This window comes from Astyanax mexicanus, chromosome 15 (assembly GCF_023375975.1).
Source record: "Astyanax mexicanus isolate ESR-SI-001 chromosome 15, AstMex3_surface, whole genome shotgun sequence".
NCBI classification, from domain to species: domain Eukaryota; kingdom Metazoa; phylum Chordata; class Actinopteri; order Characiformes; family Acestrorhamphidae; genus Astyanax; species Astyanax mexicanus.
In genome coordinates this window covers 4,841,302-4,864,735 of record NC_064422.1, presented here as the reverse complement: position 1 = coordinate 4,864,735, position 23,434 = coordinate 4,841,302, and the positions used below count along the sequence as shown (strand labels likewise).

The window sequence follows — 23,434 nt, the reverse complement described above, 5'->3', positions numbered from 1 at the left end:
CGGAGGAGAGCAGGAAGCATACCAAGCTATTTATAAAAAAGAGTAGATGCTGTTCCTACTCAAGGGTTTATAAAAAAGAGTAGATGCTGTTCCTACTCAAGGGTTTATAAAAAAGAGTAGATGCTGTTCCTACTCAAGGGTTTATAAAAAAGAGTAGATGCTGTTCCTACTCAAGGGTTAAGGATTGGATGCTGGCGTCTCCCCCCGGCTTCTGACGAGAAGTTCGGATAAAGGCCAGGTGTAAGGCTCACCTCGAGATTGATCCGCTCGTAAACAAGCCAGAGTAGACGCTGTACCTACTCAACTCTATTTTAATTCGGTTAAAAAGAGCAGAAGTTGTCCCTGCTCGGGTAGACGAAGTACACTACTTCTCTATTTTAATTCGGTTAAAAAGAGCAGATGCTGTCCCTGCTCGGGTAGACACTGTACACTACTTCTCTATTTTAATTCGGTTGAAAAGAGCAGATGCTGTGCCTGTTCGGGTAGACGCTGTACCTACTTCTCTATTTTAATTTGATTAAAAAGAGCAGATGCTGTCCCTGCTCGGGTAGACGTGTACCTACTTCTCTATTTTTATTCGGTTAAAAAGAACAGATGTTGTCCCTGTTCGGGTAGACGTGTACCTACTTCTCTATTTTTATTCGGCTGGAAGAAATAACAAAACAAATAAAACGGGGTATACATGGCAGTATAAACTATAAGTTTGAGGGACGTGAGTCTGTGGCCAATAAGTGTGAGAGAGTATGCGTGTGTATGTGTGCTTATTCCAGGGACTGAGTGTGTCTGACTTTGTGATTGTGTATGTGCGACTGACAGAGAGAAAAAGAAAAGGGTCTACGAGTGTCTGTTACAGGGATTAAAAGTGTGCGTGTCCAGTTTTCCTGTGAGAGAAACAGAAAATGTGTATCTTGTGTGGCAGCGAATTAAAGAGTGTGTGTGAGACAGAGTGCGTGAAACAGAAGTGTGTGCGTATGTGTTGGAGTGTGTGTGAAACTGTGTGTGAGCGGGGCTCCTGCGAGCGATGTGATTGGTTGAGTGTACGAACTCTTGTGTGTCAACGAAATAGGAATGGATGAGTCCCACTGCAGGGGAGGAGTCCAAGGTGAAGTAGGTGGAGTTGGTTCAGCCTATTGGTTTTAGACTGAGAGGTTGGTTATTTGTGAATTAACGCTTGTGAGATATCATAGTAAATAGAACATCAGTTCAGTAGGGAAATAGAGTAATACACAGTGAAAATGGGGGACAGAGGTGAACAGGGGGAAAAGGCTTTTGTATGGGTAGATAGATATATATATATATATATAAGAAAATATAAGGATATAAGAAACCTAACTATACAAGGTAAGGATCTATCTGTAAACGGAGCAGTGCAGTACATGTTACTAATGGTCATAAATAATTAAATAATTAACAGAGTAAAGTGCAATGACATCTATTATGACAGTGACTAATGTGAAATAGAAATATAATATAATATAAATATGCATACGTTATACGACAGTTCTAAAATGAACATGTGAAAATGTGAATACCCAATCATGAGTACAGTGTACTTTAATGTAAGCAAGGTTGGGGAAGTGTTAATATAAATAATTAAGTTGTTGAATAATGTCAGAGAAGGTGTGTGACTGGATAGATAATTAGAGAATTTAGAGAATTTAATAAAAGGATTATGGGGTTGGTTAGCAACACAAATACAAAATAAAAAGAAAAAAGAAAAAGGGGAGTCAGAATTGAGGAAAATAATTAGCTTAATTTTGGGTATTGGACTATATCTTGGGGGCCCTAACCTAACAGGGACATATGTCTAACTCTATATTCCATAAGCAAATCTAATAATGAAAATAATGAAGGTGTGTGGCTGTGTCGGAATCGTTTCCTATTGCAGAAATACTAAGCAATTTGGATTGGCCATTTTTACCATGCTTTGTCGAAACTCAGCAGTATATTTTTTCCCCATATAGTTCACTATTAATTACATTATATTATAATAATATTGTACAGAAGATGTATGCGAGAAATTCCAAATATACTATGCCATGCAGTACTGGTGTAAGATGTCCTCAGAGCAGGACAAATAAACATGGTTTCTTGTTTGATTGTTAAATAATCAGTTCAATAAATAGGAAAATGCTACATAGTAAATAGTGAATGAGTTAATGAGTGAGCCATTCCAAACACAGTTAATTATCTTACTATTCGTTTCTTATTCAGACTGATCTCAGTTCGGTCCTAGCTGAATGAGACTTATATAAGACAGATGTAATATCTAATTTCTCTATGATCCCATGTATATCCGTCTATGCTGATGTTTTGATTATCTTAAGAGCGATAGTAGATTTCAGAAAACAGTGAGGACAGACTTTATTTTTATTATTATTATTTTTTTTTTTTAAGGAAACGCAGTGTTGCATCTATTTCAAGCTACAGGGAATTGGGTATCTTTCTGATAAGGGGACATAATCAAATGTAAAAAAAAAAATAAAAAAATTGAGCTTTCTATTTTGCTTTCAATAGGCTTTACTTTCTGCAATGAAGAACTTGCTTTGCTTCCTTTCTGTATAGTATTAAATTAGACTGGAAAGAGATCTGGAAAACAGCATAAATTTAGTTTTCATGCTTATACAATGCAACCTATAAAACAAATCCATAATTTTCTGGCTGTAGCATGAACAAAATCAGCTAAGCAATATAAAATTGTTTCATCTGCATAATGGTAAAGTTTGCAATCTGAGAAGCAGAGCCAGCACTATAATTTATGTATATATTAAATAAAACTGGACCAAAACTTAACCTTGTGGTACACCTTTAAGGTACAGATGCAAAATCTGAATAATTATTCATTGACATGCACTCTTTTGGGTCTCTTCCGGAGCAATGTCATCAAAGCAAATAATTTAAGCTAAATTAAGTGGGAGAGAAAAGGTGATAATGATGGTAATAAATAAAATATGTATACAATAATAACAAATAATAAACCATGGGTACTTGGTGCCTTGCACAGGCTTTTACGGTCGACATCAGAGTGTGAGTTTCTGACAATATGACATACCTGGGGTTGCGTTCCCTAGCTGTACCATGCAGGAACACTACAGCACTGAATGTTGATTAAACAGTGCTGCTACGCTGTGTGTGGTTCAGTGGGCTAGGCTGGTTAGCCAAAGACGGGTAAGATCCCAACGTACTACAAAGGGACAACCTAAGGCAGGCACAGTCTCGATCTGACCACCACATGCATTTTAACAGAAAACGGAGAAAACATCGTGGAAGGGAAGCGCAGCCCAGGGGGAGAGTGAGTAGATGAATGAAGTGATGGGGTGTGTGTCAGTGGAGGCCTGGACAGGGTAGACCAGCCCAGTGGTCAGGGGAAAGACAACAGAGGGTGAAGCAATTTTGCGTTAAGTTCTCTGAAACAGAAATTCTGTTTCAGAAAAAGGGGGAGAGGTAAATAGATAATCATTATTACCACCATTATTTGCCCAAGAATTATTTTATACTTTTTATCTTTTTTAAACCTATTACCTTTTTCATCCCTCACCACTATTACTAAAAATTTTTGACCAATCATTATTTTATAGATATAGAGCATTTTTTAAACTTTTAGCTTGTTTATCTTTTAAAGTTTGATTTTAAAACAACCACTATGCAGATGAGCAATTACTTTCAGCAATATTGTAAAAGTTTTAGCTTTTAAGACACACTCAATCCTAACTTTAAAATATGAAATGTAGACACAAAATTAAACTTTCACTGTTCAACATGTAAGCCATTTTTTGAACAAGAAAAACAATGTGTGGGGCTTGATAAATTGTTTAAGGAAATAGATGTATTGTTGGTAATTGTGAAAAGCAATCTGCTTGGCATTGTATATGCATAAATACATATTGAAAATATTTATCAGGAAATGTAAAAGCATTGTTCAGATTTTATTTGCTATAATAACAAGAACAAAGCAAAGCATAAAATTGTTTATTGATAGTGCCAATATTATTGTCTGTAATGGAACGATTGATACAGAGAAAAATAATCACGTTCCACTTATCCCAATTCTTAAAGCACTAAATAAAATCAACTACATCTAGAAATCAAGGCTTTATAAAAATCTTGGGAACTGAATAAAGTCAGAAACATAATTTCTTAGTAAAATAGCACACTGCAGAAAATTAAAGTGGCAGGTAAAATAATATAGCCACAAGCGGTGATTCTAAAGTCCAAGCAAAAAGTAACCCAAGAAAGCCCAGTACATCAATATGGAACCATTCCTGAGACAGAAGCCACAGTATGTGTAGTTTGTGCAGAATTTAAAACTTTGGGCCCTGATATTCTATCAATCAGTGTGGATATGGAGGGGAGAATAGTGCAGCTGATCATTAAAACTTTGCATGGAGCAATAATAATAAACATGATTCAGATATATTTCCAAATGTTGGTTCCTTATCTATTATCTATATAGTGTTACCAATACAATATGAGAAGCTTTCAGTGGTAGGTTTAACAGCAGGTGCATTTAAAGCAACAGCTTTGGGCTGTGAAGCAGTAAAATATGGTCTGTACAATGATACTGCAGAGTTGAGGTGTGTTTGTGAGAGTGGAAGTGTTTGAGTTTGTGAGTGTGTGCATGCACGAGAAATAGTGTGTGTCTAGTGGTAAACTGGGTGGTGAACATTAGTAGTGTTTGTAAGAGCTAATTTGGATATAACAGAGCCACAGGGAAGCAGTTACACTAAAAGGGAGAGGGATGTGAACAAAAGGCAGGTAAAAGCAAGTAATTAATGGTGATGATAATTAAATGTTGCAATTTAAAATTGAAAATTCCTAAAAGTTAGGGATTTAAAGAAATGACTAAATGTTACGGATTGATAGCACTTTTGACAGTAAAACTCATGAGTGAATATAACTGAAAGACAACTGAAGAAGGCAAGAAAACAAAAATTGGGCTGAAATCTGTGCACAGACAAAATTTAAATATGAAATAATTAACTTCCAAGGGGAAATTAGAGCTCAAGTTAAGTGTGATAAATGTATTTTGACCATGTATTTTAACTTGCAGGAAGGAGACACGGAGGACCCCTAAAAGACTTCCAAAATGAATAGAGAACCTTAAACATGATTATAACGAATACAAAAGTCTCGTTTCAGATCTGTTTACATAGGGGGAGAAGGAGAACGTGGTGCAAAGGTGGACCAGTACAGACACAGAGTGAGGGTTCCTCCGCCATTGCACACGAAAGGGGAACGAGCATGGCTGGATTGGGCCTTTCCAGGTGACTGAGAGAACAACGTATGCAGATCAACTGATAGGCGAGGGTTCTACAGCTGTGCAACAACAGAGATCGCTTAGAGAGCCAGAGGGAGAGGTGAGCACAGCAGCTGAATCGTCTGACCCAGATGGAGGCCCGCAGCAGGAAGGAGGGGCAGCAGAGCCCCCGCAGCACGGGCCTGGCCTGGCCACAGCAGAGAAAAGATTTCTCAAGAGCACAGCAGCAGCAGCACACAGCCTGGCTGTGACCGAGGAGAGGAATTGAGGGAGTGACTCATTCAACAACGTTTCGATTGCGTCAAAGTACACTACATACAGAGACTCTTAACACATCTCATTAAAAACACACATAGTCTTATCACACATCAACTCATACTTTTCATTCACTGATATTGCAGACATCAAGAGCCAGAATAAAGCTCTTCGTACGTGGGCCTGAGGTAGTCTACCTTCAGAACCGTGAAACAAGAAGAAAGAAGAAACGAACAACACGCATTGCAACTTTAACATTTACACATATAGGGTTATAAACTGTGATTTGCTAAATTAGGGGGGGGAACACATTATTTTTTCTTTACAGGTTGTACTGAACATTGCTTTCCTTTACAGGTGGCCGAAAGACTCTTGAAAAAACGAAATTGTAAAAAAAATATATACACTCTGTAACCTTAACACTTACACATATAGAGCTATAGATAACAAGTTTACTAAATAGTGGAAAACTTAGAGGGAAAACACATTTATGGTTTAAGAATGGCTTGGTACGGAAAAAGGGAGTGGGACAGGTCAAAGTACGGAAACTATAACGGACCAGCATTTCCTCTGGTTATTCCAATATGGCTCCAGATAATAGTACCAGTTGCCCTCATGGGTATAATGATAATAACACTGACCATTGTCTCAAAACAAGAACAACTAACAACGGTAGAGGGAACAATTGTAAACACATCAGCAACCGTACACCCGACAAACGCAACAACTACAGACCAGCCCACACGGCTTAATAGAACCAAACGATCAACCATCAATCAGCCTAACTCAAAATGCATCAGGCGCTGGGGAGGTATAGAATTAGACTATTATTGGGGTGAGATGACCATATGGACAGTGAACTCATGCGACGTGGTTACTTGTGGTAAGCAGGGGTACAAGGGGGAAGCGGTGTACTTGTGTTGGTCCCGTGATGATAATCTTAAGTGTAACCATAAGGGTGATTCTCACGAAGACCTTCACATTAACATAAAAAGTTTTTCACCTCATTGCAACATTTTTTTTTTTTCAAGTTGAGAAGCTAAAATAGCATGTGTATTTTCCTATATTGTTTATTTTTTCATATATTTTGTAAATAGAATTTTATTATCATTTGAATCTTATATGATCCAGAATAATTATCATTACCGTTACAGTAAATGACGAAGCTAGATCAACGGTTCAAAACATTTTTGATGATTAATTTCATATTTCCACAACAAATCCCATCAACTTAACAGCACAGTCCTTGACAATTACTTTGATCTTTTTTATTTATTTATTTATAGTTAAGCAACTCTCATTACCGATACAACATTTGTAAAATATCTTTTCATTTTTTTAATTAATGGAAATTATTTTAGAATATGTTTGATCAAAAACTCATGTGGACAACAGGTGAGGGGTATACTATAGTAAAATGAAGAAAAGTTATGATAAGATGTGAAACATTTAAAAAATTTACATTTTAGATCCATAACGGTAATGAGATGCTCTTAGCTAATTTCACAAATAACTTAAAATGCTAATATGCTAACAACCTATAACTTTGCCAGCTGTCAAAGCCTTATATTGTGATAATATTCATGAAATAATTTATTTTTATATTTTTAAAAGTAATGAGTATTAAACCATAACGGTAATGATAATACACAGTGTCACTGAGGACAGTTTTAGCAATATTAACACAGATTTCTCAAAGGGAGAGAATAGTGACTAACTGACCTTATCTCCATTTTGAAGCTTGTGTCTGAACTGATGCATCATGGGATAGCTGATCAATTTGAAGGCACAGTGTAATTTTTTTAGGGGGGTAAAATCATGAAACGGTAATGAGAAAAATTGTTCGGACACAGTTATTTTGTTTAAAATCAAGTACATTTTTTGTTCAACACCAAAAATAATTTTATGTATAAATGTTGATACTTTAAATGACTTTAATCTATTTTATTGATTCGATATGCTTAGTACTTTTAATATGGTTTAACTTAAAATTAGAAAGAAGGGGTACGGACACATAACGGTAATGTGAATTTCCATATATTTTTTATTTAATTTATATAAAAATAATTTTATATGAACAATTGATCCATACAGTACTACCTATTTGCTTTACACACAATATCAGAGTTTTTGTGAATTGAGTACTGATTTAAAAAAAATTGTCATGGACATGTTCCCTGCAGCTTCATGAGAATCACTCATAACACCGACCAAACAGCTTATAAAGCCAGACCTTGTAACAAGTGGGAACACGTAATTAGGTCGACACATGTCAATTGGGATCCAAGCAAACGCTGGGCGACTCGTGAGCGGGAAAAATGGAACAAACTTAACACACAAAGGGATAATGGTGCGATAAATAATCTGATATCCATTGCATTACAGTGGCAATCCGATCCTAAGGGGGAAAAATCTTCGGCATTTTTTATAGGGGTCGGGGTGGATGTAAATGGTAACGACCCTGTCGGATGGATCAAAGTTAGAGTTACAGATACACCGACCATCGACACAGACGAGGCCACAAACAAACACAATAGATAAAAAATGGGGGGGATCGGCCTATACTGGAGTGTGAGGAAGAGCAAGAGGAAATGCTGTGAACCACCCAGTCTTGGGGATGACTTTAAGGTTATGATGTCACTTCCTCCTTTGATAGAGTTCGTCTCATTGGCCGCCTGGGGGCAGAGGGGTCGTGAGAGAATTTTTCCTGTCAAAATGGGTTGGAAGGCTGCTCGACAGGTTTTCGCTCTCACCGTTAGCAAAATGTTCACTCACGTGTTGATCAAGTGTTGAACATATGTAAATATACATATTTGGAGGAATTATGATGTGTTGACGTATCTGGTTGATACGTCAAAAGGGAGAATTAAAGAGTAACTGTTTATTTTACCTTGAGTGTATTGACAAATATCTTTCAATAATGATTACTTATCTTAGTATCTATAATTACATAATTATTGTGTGAAACCTTGTATTGTATATGCATTAACCAATACTCACATTATATTTGATCATTTTTACTCACAGTGTATTTTACACGCAATTATATAGAAGATTAACCAATAATCACAATATATTCTTTACATATATAGTAAAACATTGTTTGATCAGGCATGTGACTAACACAGACTTTATTATATGACAAATTAACCCACATTAACATATAACATATGAGATGTAGCTCAGGCTTGAAGTATTTTGTTTTACTGCATGACCCTAACTAACGGTCATCAATTCGACTGGTACGGGGCTAATTTGCTACAAAAAGGCTATTAGATCAAAGCAGCCTTTTGGTGAGTGAGTGCCTCCCTAAAAAACCTCTGCTTCAAAGCGGGGGGTGACGCACACACACAGATAGTGCCAGGATGGAAGAACACAGTCAAGGTCAAACACTAGTGGTCCTGTCAGACACGTGAAACTTCAGTACTGACACGTGCATGCTAACATGAGATGATTTTAACAACGCCTCATCAACAGGCTTACGTCATTTTGGGTATAAAACATGGAGTCAGATCAGAGGGGGGTCAGAACTTATGCTGGGACGGCTGTTAGACGGTCTTTCATGTGTGGGTTCTCCTGAATATTCAGCACTTTGTAATAAATACCTGGTTTGCTTTCAACTTCACTCCACCTGTCTGACTCTCTCTATCAAACGAACACGCAGGGGAGTTGTACCCCGGACGAGAGGTGGGAGTAGCCCACCTTTCATTTTCTTTTCTACAACAAAATAAATAAATAAATAAATAAATAAATGTGGCAATAAATCAATAAATAAATGTAGAAATGTTAAAATAAATGAATGAATAAATAAATGACTAAATAAATAAATGTTAAAATAAATAAATACACGCATGAATAATTGTATAGGTAAATAAATAAAATAATAAATACATTTCTTATTTATTTTTTATATATTTTTTATTCATTTATGTCATTTTTGGTCCTCCATACTGTACTACTTGAATATATAAATAGATCTACATTAATTATAAGGAAAATGTGTTGATTATAGAGATTAAAATAATATAAAGACAATTAAAATAAAGAAAATTTAATAATTCATTGATGTCTCCTCCTCAGTAAATTTATATCTTACTCCCATTTGGAGAACAAGTTGGCATTAGTGTCCAATGCAACACCTAACATTAGCCTGAGAGCATTACACACCAGTATAGATTTGCTTATTTATATTTCCTGAGTAGGCTCTAAAAGCAAGTTATACCTTCTCTACACATATTTAATTGTACGCTTGTTTCTATAGATACAACTATCAACTAATAGAATCAAAGTAAAGAAATAGTTTAATGTTAAATATGTTTATTGCAGTCATATTTGCAAATATAATGCTGTTATGTTTTTTCTTTTGTATGACATGACCATTTTAAATTCAGCATCACTTTCTTGAAATAAGTACTTGGAAAATTGGGCACCAGCAGAAGCAAAAGTAGGTGCAGCAACATTAAAACATATATTAATTTACTGACAATAATAAAATGCATCTATGATTTTCCTATTTCCTTTTCTGCCAATATAAAACATGAATAATTTAATTGCGCTGAAAAGCTCCACTATTTTACTTAATGCTGTTATATTCTCCTGTTGTGTCTAACAGCATAACTGTGTGTGTAATATAATTTTAAACTTTTTCAAGTAAAACATTTTTGTCTCTAGTATATACTAATATACTGCATACAGAAAAAATTCTAGTGTGATTTTACAAATAAGAGAAATGTTGACTAAAGCTTATTTGGTAGTAGTGAGTGTGTTTGTATAAAACTGTGCTAGCTAAGTTAATAAAGTAATTACATTTTTAACAGTGTAGCAGAGTGTACAGGAACGTATTACTGAACTCTTACAGACACAGCACCATTTTATTTAATTAAAAAGCTAGTTAAAACAAACATTACACAGTGACTTGTAGAGACATACAACCACTAAGTTAACCTAGCTAACTAGCTAGCTAATGTACAACATCTAAACTAAAGTTCGGTGGAAGCATTTAGGTTAGCTAGTAAAGACCAATTCGCTAGCTAACTACCAAATTGGTTAACTAGCAAGCCTAAATGCTTTTACAGTATGTATGTTTGTAAAAGCATTTAAGCTAACGCTAGCAAACTAGCTGGTTTCTAGCTAGCTAACTATTTATTAGCTTAGCTAACGTAAATACCCAAACAGTACTTCTGTTCTGGCCTTGTACACTAGCTAGTAAACAATTTCATGTGAAACCATACTTTTTGGTTGTCTGTTAGTAACTTTTATAGCTACATTAACATTTACATTAACATGAAATGTGTTTAATGCTACATTCTGAGATAATTTAGCCTCAGATAATATCACCTTGATATGCTGCTAAGTTAGCTAGCTTATCTAACTAAAGAGGGAACACACAGATAGGGTTATAAATCATATTTGACGGCCAAAATATTTATATAAATATTTAAGTACATGGAATCAAAATAAATGATATTTCAAAAAAGGTACTTAATACTTAGTTAGTTTTGCTACCTACCTACAAACTTTAAAGGTTTCAGGATAGCTGACAGTTACCGAAAGTTTTAATGTTTGAGGAATCCGCGCCAAGTGCAACGAGAATCCGCACGGGTTGAACTGGGCTGATACGCAGGGGCACAGAGGTAAACATCACCTTGATTCATTTACACTCTAAACGTGATCACACACACAAGCACACACGCACACACACAAACACACACACACACACAGCCTGTTATATTACACACACCCACACACACGTCTCAACGTGTGTGTGCGTGCGTGCGTGCGTGTGATCACGTTTAGAGTGCGTGCACGCGTGTGTGTGTGTGTGAGGAGCAGCATAACCATGGGAGTAAGTACTCTTACTGACAGGAGTCATATGTAACTGTAAATAAAAAGAAAATATACAAGTCAGCTTTGGTAGAAAAGTGCTAACAGTGGGGAACAGTCAGTTTTCCTCTTTGTTAGTGCAGTGCTGGTACAGGGTCGTCTGCCGTATTTGAGTCAGTTCACACCTGTGTTCAGATAATCAACAGGTCAGGTGCGTCAGTCGTTCACCAGCACCAAAACGACTGCTCAGTGACACTGATTTAGAACAGTCAGAAAGTGACACTGGGCCAGCTGTGGGCCAGAAGTATTTTTCTGCTTGCGACTCTAAACCAGCAGTGCCGACTTAGAAACGAGTCCGGGCCAAAGTCGCTGGCTATCTGGGTTGCCATGTTCCAGCCATGCTCAAATATTCGTGTGTGAAACTTGGGCTTTTTGGCAGTAAGCTAAAGACCAACGTGGAGTTGACATTGGAAAAACGTTGGCATTTTGACGCCAACCTCCGCTCGTTAACGACCGTAATCCAACGTTCTAAAAATAACCACAGACCAACGTTGGTCTGATGTCGAATTTCGACGGCCAAAATACTTCTATAGTATTCCTTTAATTTCAGAAAGTACAATTAAGTATTTTGTTAAAAAACAAATAAAAGTAACTTGTAATTTCGGTTTATACAGCAAACTGGTTTTATGCAGTAAATGTGATAGCATCATGGCTATTGTAGAGTAAAACTGCATTTCACCACTGGATAAAGGGTTGGATTTGTGTAGTGAGCTATAATAAGCCATACATCTAAAAAATAAAACAAAAAAAGAGTTGATATTAATATATGTAATACTAAATAATGAATATAAAATATTTTAATAGTTCGTTGGTATGTAAGTTAGCTTATGCTCAAACTTTATTATATCTCGCTACCCTGCCCTGTGACAGCTGTGCTCCTTGTATATACACTCACTCACACACACACACGAGATCGGCGTCAAAATGCCAACGTTTTTCCAACGTCAGCTCCACGTTGGTCTGTAGGTTATGCCCAAACTCGGGTTTGGGAAGGTGTAGCATTCTGTACGCGTGCGCACACTCCTACCCAAACAAATGCGCGCACCAGTTTTGGAACACGACTGGACCACGGCAAGCTGCTGTGTTTGTGTGTGTGTGTGTTCGCTGCTCTAATAGAAATGTGTGAGTGTGTGTTTGTATTAACACACATAACTTTGGATAAAGGTCGTTAAGGAGCAGAGAAAACTTTGTTTTGTTTAGAAAGAAATTTTGTAGAAGGAATGCAAAATATTTTAACTTGATGTAATTATTACTTGGATTTTAAACTACTTTTACATTTTATAAAAATGCACTCACTCATTTTGTGGTAGCAATAAATATGTATAATTTTAAAATGTAAATAATTTATCTAGATTTCGGTCTTCTTTTTCTCTTTCAGTGACTGTCTCTGCATCCACAGGTTTTTATATTAATGGTAGTTATGTATCACATACATTTTTTATTCTCCCTTCAAAATACATATGACATTTAATATAAAAACACATAATAGCAATCTTTTTTTCAAAAAATATTTTAGCAATCATTTATTGTTGATTATTTCACATTCTTGATAAAGGGTTATTTAATAGTAACATTCTTTTTACATTCAGTTATACAAATTTGTGGGCTAATAGATTTTACTATATAAAGGTTTACATAGCCCTTGTCTTGCTAACGTTAACTGGTCAGAACCCAACATCAGGCCAACATAGTCCCAACGTCAAACATTGTTTGGCACCCAACGTCAGGCCATTGTAGGCCCACTGGCCAAAATGACATTGGACCAACATGTTAAGCCAATGTAAACAATGACGTTGATCCAACGTATACTTGCTATCTAAGTCAGCATTCTTCATAATTTGTCATGTACAGTGTGTGTATTAACATATGCAAACGAGTATGGTATAAAGGCTTAAATTTCACCTGTGACAGCTGAAGTGCTCCGTCTACACACACACACTCACAAACGAGATCGGCATTAATGCCAACATTTTTCCAACGTCAGCTCCACGTTGGTCTGTAGGTTGTGCCCAAACTCGGGTTCAAGTCGCTACCTCGAGAAAGGTGTAAGGTTCTGTACATGTGCGCACACACCTACCCAAACAAATGCACACACCAGTTTTGGAGCATGGTAAACTGCTGTAGTATGAGTGAGTGTGTTTGTGTTCTGTGCCCTATGTGTCTGTCTGTGCACAAACAGTAACTTGCCATGTTCCAGCCTTGCTCCAATATTCGTGTGTGAGACTTGGGCTGTTTGGGAATAATCTAAAGACCAACGTGGAGCTAACGTTGGAAAAATGACGACGAATTTTGACAGCCAACACACTACTATAGTAATAATTTAAGTATTAAATAAAAAAATAAAAATAATAAAAGTAACTTGTAATTTCGGTTTATACAGCAAACTGGTTTTATGCAGTAAATGTGATAGCATCATGGCTATTGTACAGTAAAACTGCATTTCACCACTGGATAAAGGGTTGGATTTGTGTAGTGAGCTATAATAAGCCATATTAATATAGGCAATGAATATAAATTATTTTAATAGTTCGTTGGTCTGTAGCTTATTCTCGAACTTTATTATAACTCACTACCCTGCCCTGTGAAAGCTGAAGTGGTCCTTGTATACACACACACACAAAATCGGCGTCAAAATGCCAACGTTTTGTCCAACGTCAGCTCCACATTGGTCTGTAGGTTATGCCCAAACTCGGGTTCAAGTCGCTACCCTGTGAAAGGTGTAGCATTCTGTGTGAGTGCGCACACACCTACCCAAACAAATGCGAGCACCAGTTTTGGAGCACAACTGGACCATGGAAAGCTGCTGTGTGTGTGTGTGTGTGTGTGTGTGTAAATGTGTTTGTATTCTGCGCCCTATGTGTCTGTCTGTGGGTTTTTGTTTGAACAGTTTGAACACGCGCACGCACATACATACGCACAATTGTCATGTTCCAGCCATGCTCCAATATTCGTGTGTGAGACTTGGGCTGTTTGTGAATAAGCTAAAGACCAACGTGGAGCTGACATTGGAAAAACATAGGCTTTTTGACGCCAACCTCCGCTTGTTAACAACCATTATCCAACTTTTTAAAAATACTGGCTCACTGACTAGATAACTAGCTAACTTACTACTTCATTGACTAAGTAACTAGCAAACTCGCTAGCTCACTGACTAGGTAACTAGCTAACTCACTACTTCATTGACTAAGTAACTAGCTAACTTGCTAGCTCACTGACTAGGTAACTAGCTAACTCACTATCTCAGGGACTTGGTAACTAGCTAACTCATTATCTCACTGACTAGGTAACTAGCTAACTCACTACTTCATTGACTAAGTAACTAGCAAACTCGCTAGCTCACTGACTAGGGAACTAGCTAACTCACTACTTCATTGACTAAGTAACTAGCTAACTCGCTAGCTAACTGACTAGGTAACTAACTAACTATCTCACTGACTAGGTAACTAGCTAACTCACATGCCTACTGACTAGGTAACTAGCTGACTCACTAGCTCACTGACTAGGTATGTAGCTAACTCACTAGCTCACTGACTAAGTAACTAGCTGACTCACTACTTCATTGACTAAGTAACTAGCTAACTCGCTAGCTCACTGACTACGTAACTAGTTAACTCACTAGCTCACTGACTAGGTAACTAGCTAACTCACTAGCTCAGGGACTTGGTAACTAGCTAACTCATTATCTCACTGACTAGGTAACTAGTTAACTCACTAGCTCACGGACTAGGTAAGTAGCTAACTCCCTAGCTCACTATGTAACTAACTAACTTACTAAGTCACAGAGTAGGTAACTAGCTAACTGTACCTCACTAGCTCACTGACTAGGTAACTAGCTAACTCACTGACCAGGTATCTAGGTAACTCACTAGCTCACTGACTAGGTAACTAGCTAACTCACAATCTTCCTGACTAGGTAACTAACTAACTCACATGCTTACTGGCTAGGTAACTAGCTGACTCACTAGCTCACTGAATAGGTAAGTAGGTAACTCACTAGCTTACTGACTATGTAATTAGCTAACTCATTAGCCAATTGACTAAGTAACTAGCTAATTCACTGACTAGGTAACTCACATGCTTACTGACTAGGTAACTAGTTAACCCAATAACTCACTGACTAGGTAACTAGCTAACTCACTATCTCACTGACAAGGTAACTAGCTAACTCACTATCTCACTGACTAGGTAACTAGTTAACTCACAATCTCACTGACTAGGTCACTAGCTGACTCACTATCTCACTTACTAGGTAACTAGCTAACTCACTATCACACTGATTAGGTCACTAGCTGACTCACTAGCTAACTGACTAGGTAACTAACTAACCCACATGCTTACTGGCTAGGTAACTAGCTGACTCACTAGCTCACTGACTAGGTATGTAGCTAACTACTTCATTGACTAAGTAACTAGCTAACTCGCTAGCTCACTAACTAACTAGTTAACTCACTGTCACTGACTAGGTAATTAGCTCACTGACTAGGTAACTAGCTAACTCATTAGCTCACGGACTTGGTAACTAGCTAACTCACTAGCTCACTGACTAGGTAACTAGCTAACTCACTGACCAGGTATCTAGGTAACTCACTAGCTCTCTGACTAGGTAACTAGCTAACTCACTATCTCACTGACTAGGTAACTAGCTAACTCACTATCTCACTGACTAGGTAACTAGCTAACTCACTATCTCACTGACTAGGTAACTAATTAACTCACAATCTCACTGACTAGGTCACTAGCTGACTCACTATCTCACTTACTAGGTAACTAGCTAACTCACTATCACACTGACTAGGTCACTAGCTGACTCACTAGCTAACTGACTAGGTAACTAACTAACCCACATGCTTACTGGCTAGGTAACTAGCTGACTCACTAGCTCACTGACTAGGTATGTAGCTAACTCACTAGCTCACTGACTAGGTAACTAGCTAACTCACTACTTCATTGACTAAGTAACTAGCTAACTCGCTAGCTCACTAACTAACTAGTTAACTCACTGTCTCACTGACTAGGTAATTAGCTCACTGACTAGGTAACTAGCTAACTCATTAGCTCACGGACTTGGTAACTAGCTAACTCACTAGCTCACTGACTAGGTAACTAGCTAACTCACTGACCAGGTATCTAGGTAACTCACTAGCTCTCTGACTAGGTAACTAGCTAACTCACTATCTTACTGACTAGGTCACTAGCTGACTCACAAGCTTCCTGACTAGGTAACTAACTAACTAACTCACATGCTTACTGGCTAGGTAACTAGCTAACTCACTACTTCATTGACTAAGTAACTAGCTAACTCGCTAGCTCACTAACTAACTAGTTAACTCACTGTCTCACTGACTAGGTAATTAGCTAACTCACTAGCTCACTGACTAGGTAACTAGCTAACTCATTAGCTCACGGACTTGGTAACTAGCTAACTCACTAGCTCACTGACTAGGTAACTAGCTAACTCACTGACCAGGTATCTAGGTAACTCACTAGCTCACTGACTAGGTAACTAGCTAACTCACTATCTTACTGACTAGGTCACTAGCTGACTCACTAGCTCACTGACTAGGTAACTAACTAACTAACTCACATGCTTACTGGCTAGGTAACTAGCTGACTCACTAGCTCACTGACTAGGTAACTAACTAACTAACTAACTCACATGCTTACTGGCTAGGTAACTAGCTGACTCACTAGCTCACTGACTAGGTAACTAACTAACTAACTAACTAACTAACTCACATGCTTACTGGCTAGGTAACTAGCTGACACACTAGCTCACTGACTAGGTATGTAGCTAACTCACTAGCTCACTGACTAGGTAGCTAACTTACTAGCTCACTGACTAGTGAAGAGTAACCTTTTATTATACCTTGGGTGTATTGACAAATATCTTTCAATTATGATTACTTAACTGTAGCATCTATAATTACATAATCATTGTGTGAAACATTGTATTTTATACGCATTTATATGGAAGATTAACCAATAATCACAATATATTCTTTACACATATAGTTAAACATTGCTTGATCAGGCATGTAACTAACACAGACTCTATTATATGACAAACTAACCCACATCACATGATACATAAGGCATGTAACTAACACATAGGATCTATTGTATGGCGTACTAACCACGTGTTATTGACATATTAGCATATAACATATGGAATCTATTGTGTGACTTGTTTAGCTCACACTTAAGGCATTTTGGTAGCTGCATGACCCTAACTAACGGCCATCAATCATCGACTGGTGCACTCTGTACAAACTAAATTGATACAAAAGAGACTTCGGGATGGACAGGGCGGCCTTTCTCTCTGTGCGTGTAAAGTCCTTCACCTACCAAAGCGGGAGGAGGACGCGTGCACATAGGGAGGGCAGCACTGTCCAATTCCTGAAACAATGTCACACTGTCTGACTGGACACAGTCAAGGCCAAACACTAGTGGTCCGGTCAGACATGTGAAACTTGAGTACTAACACGTGAAATTATGCATATTAACATGAGCTAATCATTAGCAACGCCTCAGCAGGTTTCACGTCATTTGGGGTATAAACATGGAGTCAGATCAGAGGGGGGTCAGAAATTTTACTATTTGATGGCTGCTAACTGTCTTGTATGTATTGGTTCTCCTGAATTCAGTATTTTGTAATAAATACTTGATTTGCTTTCAACTTCACTCCACCTGTCTGCGACTCTCTCCATCAAAACGAACACGTAGGGGAGTTGTACCCCGGATGGTGGATGGGGGTAACCCATCTTTCATTTTCTTTTTACAACAATTTGGTGACCCCGACGACGTCTGGAGGAGTCTGACGGAGGACAGCATCCGGCACTGATCCACTCACGGCCGAACTTTACAAAACAGGTAAGCAGAGCCGGTTTAATCAAATTCTGCATATTGGTTATTTCAAATTTGAGTGGAGCGGCGCTCTGGCTGCTGTCCGGAGGGGAGAGGGGAGCATACCAAAGTATTTTACATAAGAGTAGATGCTGTTCCTACTCCAGGGTTTTAAAAAAGAGTAGATGCTGTTCCTACTCAAGGGTTTTTAAAAAAAGAGTAGATGCTGTTCCTACTCAAGTGTTATCTAATTTTGTTAAAAAAAAAAGAGTAGATGCTGTTCCTGCTCAAGAAATTTGGTTAGAAAATAGTAGATGCCGTGCTTACTATGGAGTTTTACAAGTTGCTTAAATAATAGTTATTGTAGGATACTGTGGATGCAACTGCTAGGTATTTCTGTACACATTAGAGGGTAGTACAGCATGGGATAACAGGTGCGCCTTACAGGGCAGGAGGCTGGGGGCTGTCTTCCCGTAGATTAATGATTTGTTATCAATACAGATGTAAATAATGATTGAAGAATGGGTATGGATAATCGGCTCACAGGACATTTTTAGACCAGAGGTGAGACATTCTGGTATCTTCGGAACTCCAGTTACAACAGGGCCAGAACAACAACACTTGGCTGCAGATTACACAGTGCCGGTTTGTAATGATCAGCAGCGTATGGTAATTACGGCAAACTTGATGCTATGCCCAACCAGTAGAATAATTCACTCTACACGCGTACAGCAGAACAACACAGCACTGTTTATAAAAATATTTTCTGGCGCTCCAGCACCTGGCGGAGGTTTGTTGGTTTTCTGTGAATATCAAACTGTGCAAGTGGCGGGTCATATCCAATCTGTTCTGAACCCACCATTCTCCCCAATTCATTTTATGGCCGACTCTAACTCTGAATAAATAGCATCTGAGAGACATATTCATTGCCAAGATATTGTTTTATGCATACCTGTTGTTCGCCATCTCTAGACATTAAAACACTCTTGCCAAGCTGGCTATATCATTGTTGGTATAATACTAAATTATCTGACTGGTTTTGCAATTTACTCTGCACGGAAATTATTAGTGTTGTTTAATTTACTGCTTGCTCGGTTTCAAATTTGCTTGTTGGTGTATATTTAGTGAATTACTTGCTATACTGACTAGGTAACTAGCTGACTCACTAGCTTACTGAATAGGTAAGTAGGTAACTCATTAGCTTACTGACTATGTAATTAGCTAACTCATTAGCCCATTGACTAAGTAACTAGCTAATTCACTGACTAGGTAACTCACATGCTTACTGACTAGGTAACTAGTTAACCCAATAACTCACTAGCTCACTGACTAGGTGACCAGTTAACTAGGTAACTCATTAGCTCACTAACTAGGTCAAGTTGATATAACAGGTAGCTCAAAAGACTTGTGGTGACATTAGGTTGTCATGACATTTTCTGGGGTAAAATGACATAGAATGTTATTTCAGCTGACTCTTTTTTTTCTTTGTCAAGAGGAAACGCTTGTTATTCGACAACACTCTTCGTTTACATGCCCTGTAATAAAGGGTCCTTTTGTTTTACCGCAATCGTCTGACTCACATGTGTGGTGTTATTATATGGTGCAATTATTACACACATAGAGGAATTTTAATAAAAAAATAAATAAAATGTAGAGTTCACAAGACAGGCAAATATAAAGAAGCTTCTGTTTAAAGAGGATGTAATACAGTTTTATTTGATGTGGGGTGTTGTTTTACAATGATGAATAATTATTTTAAGTGGTTGAGTTATTTGAGAAAACATTTAGACACTTTAGAAATTCATTTAGCTATTGTAAAAATACTGTATACGTGCCCATGTCAAGGATTGCAACAAGGAGGACTTGAGGCGGACATAAACGCAGGTAATTTATTAACAAGAAAAACAAACAATAAACCAAAACTAAACTCAAAGCAAGATACACAAACAGACAGGACTACTACTGTAGAATAAACACAGAATAAGCTACAGACAGAAAACAAAGAAACAGCAACCTGACTCATGTAGAATCCCAGAAAACACATGCTGAAACACAGGCTATAGATGGGGAATGAAAAACACCTGGGATTGCTGATGAGGGGGCTTGGTTACAGATTAGCACAGACCACTAAGGACAGAGGCAGGGGAAAGAAGAGGCATAGAGAGCAAAGGAAAATAAACAAAGGATGGGGAAAAAAATGAAGGCTGACAAGGGACAGGACAAGAACGTGACAGTCCGAGAATTCCGTCTCTACCGTCATACTGGGATAACCCCAGATAACTTTTGATATCAGTGAAATTTTGTGCATGTGTCTGTTATACATTTAAAAAGTTAATAAAAGTAATACATGTTTAAAAAAAAATGTGTACAACAACAGTCATCCTATTGGTTTTGTGTCATTTTTAATTCATAAAAAGCTTTCTCAAAGTGTCTAGCCTGATAAATGAAACAAATAGCAAAAACACTGATTTACTCCTTCTGTTGTAAATTACATCCTACATTGTGTATTTTATTTACGTATTCCATTCATTATCTGTAAAGAAATATGTTAATTGCTGAAATGTATAGTGATTTCTAGCTTGTAATGTGAAAAAAAGTATTATTTGAATATTTAAAATGAACTGAACTTTGAACTAGTTCAGAATTAAAATTGTGAACTTTGAATGTGAACTGTTCACTTTGAGCATGTATGAACTGAACTTGAACTAGTTCAGAAAAGCTGTGAACTGGCACAACACTGCTGCTCTCCAGAAACACGTTTCGTCACGAGAATACACTTGAACTAAACACACACGAAAACAAGCGATGCCATGATGCATGCCAGAGAATCTCTATAGAGGTGAATATGCACTTGCAGTGAGTCCAACATGAACAGGTTCATATGAAGCAACTGAGCAAAATCAGAGTTTATAAATGTCTGGTCAGTTTTATACTGAAATATGTAATTATTTCCTCAACACAGAACTATATCAAATGTTTCAGTACTGCATACATCTTTTTTTTTTCATTTTGAACTCCAGTTATAAGCTTTTTAAACATTGTAACTGTATCTTCAGGACCTGCTTTAAACTAAACTAAACTAAAATATACAGGCATGCTTTCTTAGTTGTTTTAGTAAAATACATTATTCTGCTTTCTAAAATTAAAGAAATATTCAGAACAAATAGTTCATAATTATTTTTAATTGAAAGTTTTTAGCTTTTAGCCCCATTCACGCCTATTCATAGAGGACTCACCCACAGGCTCCCTCTAGAGTCATTTCAGGATATAACAGGGGGAATGGTAGGGTGGTCAGATTCTCTATAAACAGCTCTGGTGTGTTTTGAACCCGTGGTTCTCTCTGTGATCTGATTGGCTGTTGGTAACCACTGCTCCTGGCATCTAGTCGGTGAGTGAGCCAGATATTAAACATGTTAAATATTTGCCGGGCATCTGTGACTCATGGGTGATCAGTCTTTCAGTTGTTCGCACTACACCACAGCGCAAGCGCCGGGTGATCCCCAATTTCCCTCCGATCAGAGTTTTTGTTGATGACCAACGAAAAACTGCCCCAAAATCGTGTAGTGTGAACCTGGCGTAACAGTTTTGGGCTTTTTTTTTTTTACAATCTTCTGCCCTAACACAGGTATTCTACCCAATCACAGTTGTCTGCCCTATCACAGTCTTCTACCCAAATAGTCTTCTAGCCTTTTACAATCTTATACACAATCACAGTTTTCTGACCTTCCACAGTCTCCTGCCCAGTCACAGTCATTTGGCCGTTTACTTTTTTTTGCCCTTTTACAATCCCTTTCACCATCTTCTACCCTTTCACAGTCTTCTGCCCAATTAGTCTTCTACCCATTCACAGTCTTTTGCCTATTCAAAGTCTTCCACCCTTCCACAGTCTTCTGCCCAATCACAGTTTTCTGCCGATCCATCCTTCTGCCCATTTATAGTCTTCTACCCAATCACAGTCTTCCGCCCTTTTACAGTCTTCCGCCCTTTTACAGTCTTCTGCTCATTCAGTGTTCTGCACTTGCCAGGTTCACACTACACGATTTGCCAATAGTTTTTCGTTTCGCCAACAAAAACTCTGCTCGGAGGGAAATTGGGGATCACTCAGCGCTTGCACTGTGTAAACTACTGAAAGACGCTCGCCGAACTGTTGCTGACAGATCGCCGACGAGTCACAGACGCCCCGCAAATATTCAATATGTTTAATATCTGTCGCCGACTGGAAGCCTTTTTTTTTTTTTTCTTCTTTTTGCTCTTGATTTCCTGTGGTCTCTACTAAATTCTCAAGAGCCACTATTTCGATCTCCAGAGCTTTTAGAGATCGGGTAATGTCCCAAGTGACACTGAGAGTGTACTGCTGACACAAAAGTTTAATTTGGACCTTAGCCACGTCCCACCACTGTTGACAAGATATAAAAGATTTAAAAACATTCCAAAATAAAGTAAAAGACTATAAAATTAGAATCGTCTAAAAGAGAGGTGTTAAAATGCCAGTATGCACTTTGCGGTTTCACATTATGTTTAGAGAGACCACTGAATGGTCAGAGAAACCCACTGGCGAAATAAAACAATGTGTAAAAGCAGACAGTTGATGATTAAAAGTATAAAGACGATCCAGCCTGGCCAATGAAATAACATTATTCTGACAGTTAGCCCATGTATACTGTCTGTGTCTGCCATGTACATTTCTCCAGACATCACAAAGTTCATGGACTTCTAGCAGCTCACATAAACGCTCACGAGAAGCAGCATGGAGCTCCAAATGGTTTCTATCTATACTGTCTGCTGTACAATTAAAATCACCCCTAAAATCAAAAAGTCTGCAGGGCTGCAACTGCCTAGAACAGTACTTAAAAAACAACCTCTCAGCACCTCCTGTAGATAAAATAAAGATAAAAGAATAATTTTCAAAAACTCCCCTCAATTTTAAAAGCCTCTCCTTTAAGACCTTGTCCACAGTATAAGTTAAAGGAATAAAATTACGGGTCATTTTCACTAAGAATGGAGACTCCATTCCATTCTTTTTCCCACTCAGCTGTGTTGGCACTATCACTGTGGGTCTCTTGCAAAAACATGACATCAACACGTTTCTGTTTAACTTACTCATATAACTTTGCTCGGTTAACACTGTCCCGTGCTCCGTTAATATTTAAAGTACCAACAGTAAAACCACTCATTAAAAAATAAGGTACAAAGCAT

The 23,434-nt window shown here is 37.7% G+C and overlaps 1 long non-coding RNA gene across 1 annotated transcript; it reads left to right on the top strand.

The window, feature by feature from the left end:
- Positions 1-3,346: 3,346 nt before the first annotated feature.
- LOC125781250 (uncharacterized) lies at positions 3,347-18,076 on the top strand. The gene is made up of 2 exons (XR_007424470.1): positions 3,347-8,896; positions 17,831-18,076. It is a non-coding gene; the product is annotated as an uncharacterized LOC125781250 (long non-coding RNA).
- The last annotated feature ends 5,358 nt before the right edge of the window (positions 18,077-23,434 follow it).